Raw genomic sequence first — 5,000 nt, 5'->3', positions numbered from 1 at the left:
GATCTATCCAAGCATCGAGCCAAGAGCAAGAAGACAGTCCCACTAACACAAACAAACACAAAACTTGAAACGGAATAAATGATGGCGTTAGAAGAGGTTAAAGAGAGTTTGGGGTTGGCGTAGGGGTTTGATGGATTCACGGGGGAGGGGGTGAGGGTAGGGGGATGAGAAGGAATCCTGGAAGGACGGTGGTGGTGGCTGGAAGGCTCATACAAAACGACGGGTGAAATAGGGCATCAAATTTCATTCCGTTCCATTGGCTGGATCCTGTGTAAACACAGGAGACAGAGAGATGGATTCGCCTTTTCCATCCTTCTTCTCCTTCTTCTCCTCCTCCTTTCGCAAGACCCCAGGTCATTGTCAGTACAAACACTCCAAGGGGACACGGGAAAACGACACTCCATGCTCATGGGAGCCCGTGTTGACACAAGGTCAACCGGTATGTATTAGTTTCTAAAAGGTTCAAGCTGACGATGAGGACGGTCACCTGTGTATTCTTTTAACCCTGTGTATCGACTACCTGCCCTGGATGGCTTCGCTTCGATCGGCATTTCTCTTCTTCCATCACAATGCCTGGACTGGCTTCTGATAGGTTTTTATCAGGAGGATAAGCACCTGTGTGCTTACCTGTACTCTCTCTCTCTCTCTCTCTCTCTCTCTCTCTCTCTCTCTCTCTCTCTCTCTCACTATTGAATATACTTATTAGCTCCGATGATAACTATGACCTCCTATAGCACGGCCGCTCTCTCTCTCTCTCTCTCTCTCTCTCTCTCTCTCTCTCTCTCTCTCTCTCTCTCTACACTTTATATACTTATTGGCCTCTCTCTCACTCTCTCTCTCTCTCTTTCTCTCTCTCATCACTTACTCCACACTGTATATACTTATTGGCCTCTCTCTCATCACTTACTCTACATTGCATATACTGTGCTTATTGCTCTCTCACTCTCTCTCTCCTTGTGTCATCACTTACTCTACACTGTATATACTTATTGGCCTCTCTCTCTCTCTCTCTCTCTCTCTCTCTCTCTCTCTCTCTCTCTCTCTCTCTCTCTCTCTCTCTCTCTAATCACTTACTCTACATTGCATATACTGTGCTTATTGCTCTCTCACTCTCTCTCTCGTTGTGTGTCATCACTTACTCTACACTGTATATACTTATTGGCCTTTCTCTCTCTCTCTCTCTCTCTCTCTAATCACTTACTCTACATTGCATATACTGTGCTTATTGCTCTCTCACTCTCTCTCTCGTTGTGTGTCATCACTTACTCTACACTGTATATACTTATTGGCCTTTCTCTCTCTCTCTCTCTCTCTCTCTCTCTCTCTCTCTCTCTCTCTCTCTCTCTCTCTCTCTCTCTCTAATCGCTTACTCTACATTGCATATACTGCGCTTATTGCTCTCTCACTCTCTCTCTCTCGTTGTGTGTCATCACTTACTCTACACTGTATATACTTATTGGCCTTTTCTCTCTCTCTCTCTCTCTCTCTCTCTCTCTCTCTCTCTCTCTCTCTCTCTCTCTCTCTCTCTCTCTCTCTCTCTCTCTCCCATATACTATTGAAAATACTTATTAGCTCTGATGATAGCTATGACCTCCTGTAGCACGGCCGCTCTCTCTCTCTCTCTCTCTCTCTCTCTCTCTCTCTCTCTCTCTCTCTCTCTCTCTCTCTCTCTCTCTCTCTCGGTGACATCCAAAGAAATATTAATGATAAATTATTCACGACAACTATGCTAGCGTTCGTGAGCTAGGTGGACCAGTAGACTCTAATGCATATCCCAGTGCTCAAATAATATAAGAATCACTGGATACCTGAGAAAAAGGTTTTGGGGTGAAATATCATTTAATAAACTTATGATTAACCGTTATTAACAGAACTGACTATTGCAACTAGGATAAAATTTACCCGAAGTAGAACTTAGGTTGGAAAATATAAAAGAAATCATAATAAACTTATGATTAACTGTGTTATTAACAGAACAGACTATTGCAACTAGAATAAAATTTACCCGAAGTAGAACTCGAATTGAAAAATATAAAAAAGAAATCATAATAAACTTATGATTAACTGTGTTATTAACAGAACAGACTATTGCAACTAGAATAAAATTTACCCGAAGTAGAACTCGAGTTGAAAAATATAAAAAAAGAAATCATAATAAACTTATGATTAACCGTTATTAACAGAACAGACTATTGCAACTAGAATAAAATTTACCCGAAGTAGAACTCGAGTTGAAAAATATAAAAAAGAAATCATAATAAACTTATGATTAACCGTTATTAACAGAACAGACTATTGCAACTAGAATAAAATTTACCCGAAGTAGAACTCGAGTTGAAAAATATAAAAAAGAAATCATAATAAACTTATGATTAACCGTTATTAACAGAACAGACTATTGCAACTAGGATAAAATTTATCCGAAGTAGAACTTAGGTTGGAAAATATAAAAAAGAAATCATAATAAACTTACGATTAACTGTGCTATTAACAGAACAGACTATTGCAAGTAGGATAAAATTTACCCGAAGTAGAACTTCGATTGGAAAATATAAAAAAGAAATCATAATAAACTTATGATTAACTGTGTTATTAACAGAACAGACTATTGCAACTAGAATAAAATTTACCCGAAGTAGAACTCGAGTTGAAAAATATAAAAAAGAAATCATAATAAACTTATGATTAACCGTTATTAACAGAACTGACTATTGCAACTAGGATCAAATTTACCCGAAGTTGAACTCAAGTTATAAAAAAGGGATCAGAATTTCCAAAGTGGTGCACACACTGATAGTATTATCTATGTACTCATTGAACTATATCAGCTACGTATTAAGGTAAGAATGATTTTAAATTATGTGCAATGACTCCTCAAAATTTTATAGGGATTTGCTAATCATTACGTAGGCAACACATTGATTATTATTACTCACCGTGAGCATGACAGGATATATATATATATATATATATATATATATATATATATATATATATATATATATATATATGTGTGTGTGTGTGTGTATATATATATATATATGTGTGTGTGTGTATATATATATACATATATATATACATATATATATATATATATATATATACACATATATATATATATATATATATATATATATATATATATATATATATATATATGCATTTATGTGTGTATACAGTATATAGGTAATACATACACATACATATATATAATATATTTATATGTACATATATATGTATATTTATATACATACATACATATACATGTATATACTGTATATAAATATATATATATATATATATATATATATATATATATATATATATATATATATATATATATATCCTGTCATGCTCAGGGTGAGTAGTAGTAGTCATACCCTGTCAAGAAGGGGTACCCCAGTGGCCACTCTGAAACGACACAAATGGCCGAACAAGCCGTTTGCAATTAGGAAAGGGGGGAGGGGGTGGGAAAGGTTGAATATTTAGATGTCATTTTTGACAGGTTGGGTACACCAGTATAAAAAGAAATACAAAAAAAAAATTAAAGAATATTGAAATATGATAAAATATGAATAAATATGCATTTATATTCCCCCAGCCATTAATGAACCACAGTATAATAAGAAATACTCACAAAAAAAAATTAAAGATTGAAATATGATAAAATATGATAAAATATGATTAAATATGCATTTATATTCCCCCAGACATTAATGAACCACAGTATAAAAAGAAATACTCACAAAAAAATAAAAAAAATAAAGATTGAAATATCATAAAATATGATAAAATATGAATAAATATGCATTCATATTCCCCAAGCCATTAATGAACCACAGTATCAACGTGAAACGCGAAGAGCTATTTAGCCAAAACAGACCATTTTTGTCATTTTTGACGGGTTGAGTACACCAGTATAAAAATAAAATAAAAATAAAAAAATAAAGAATATTGAAATATGATAAAATATGATAAAATATGATTAAACATTCATTTAAATTTCCCCAGCCATAAATGAACCAGAGTATCTACGAGAAACGCGAAGAGCTATTTAGCCAAAACAGACCATTTTTGTCATTTTTGACGGGTTGGGTACACCAGTATAAAAATAAAAAAAAAATTAAAAAAAATAAAGAACATTGAAATATGATAAAATATGATAAAATATGATTAAATATGCATTTATATTCCCCCAGACATTAATGAACCACAGTATAAAAAGAAATCCTCACAAAAAAATAAAAAAATTAAAGATTGAAATATGATAAAATATGATTAAATATGCATTTATATTCCCCCAGCCATTAAAGAACCACAGTATCTACGTGAAACGCGAAGAGCTATTTAGCCAAAACAGACAATTTTTGTCATTTTTGACGGGTTGGGTACACCAGTATAAATATAAAAAAAAATTTAAAAAAATAAAGATTATTGAAATATGATAAAATATGATAAAATATGATTAAATGTGCATTTATATTCCCCCAGCCATAAATGAACCACAGTATCAACGTGAAACGCGAAGAGCTCTTTAGCCAAAACAGACCATTTTTGTCATTTTTGACGGGTTGGGTACACCAGTATAAATATAAAAAAAATTTAAAAAAATAAAGATTATTGAAATATGATAAAATATGATAAAATATGATTAAATATGCATTTATATTCCCCCAGCCATTAAAGAACCACAGTATCTACGTGAAACGCGAAGAGCTATTTAGCCAAAACAGACCATTTTTCCCGTCTTTGTGCCCCTGACAAGGACACTACATTACCAGCCAGCGATATTGATGAAGAGTCCAGACAATCCATTGTTGGGATAGATATCACCAAGACTTATAGGTTCATTGGCTATCTATTAAACGTTCCTTGGTTATCTATTAAAGGTTTTTTGGCTATCTATTAGCGAGTATAGAGGATTCACGATTGATCGGGTCTTATAAGTTGGCATCGTGACTCAAAATGATAAGGTATTTAATGGTTTAGAAGGTTTAAAT

The 5,000-nt window shown here is 33.6% G+C and overlaps 1 protein-coding gene across 1 annotated transcript in view; it reads right to left on the bottom strand.

The window, feature by feature from the left end:
- LOC137617117 (homeobox protein Nkx-2.8-like) overlaps positions 1–5,000 on the bottom strand; it is a 232,320-nt gene that overhangs the window by 46,569 nt on the left and 180,751 nt on the right. The window lies entirely within an intron of this gene.

This window comes from Palaemon carinicauda, chromosome 2 (assembly GCF_036898095.1).
Source record: "Palaemon carinicauda isolate YSFRI2023 chromosome 2, ASM3689809v2, whole genome shotgun sequence".
Taxonomy (NCBI): Eukaryota; Metazoa; Arthropoda; class Malacostraca; order Decapoda; family Palaemonidae; genus Palaemon; species Palaemon carinicauda.
This window is presented reverse-complemented; position numbering and strand designations above follow the sequence as displayed.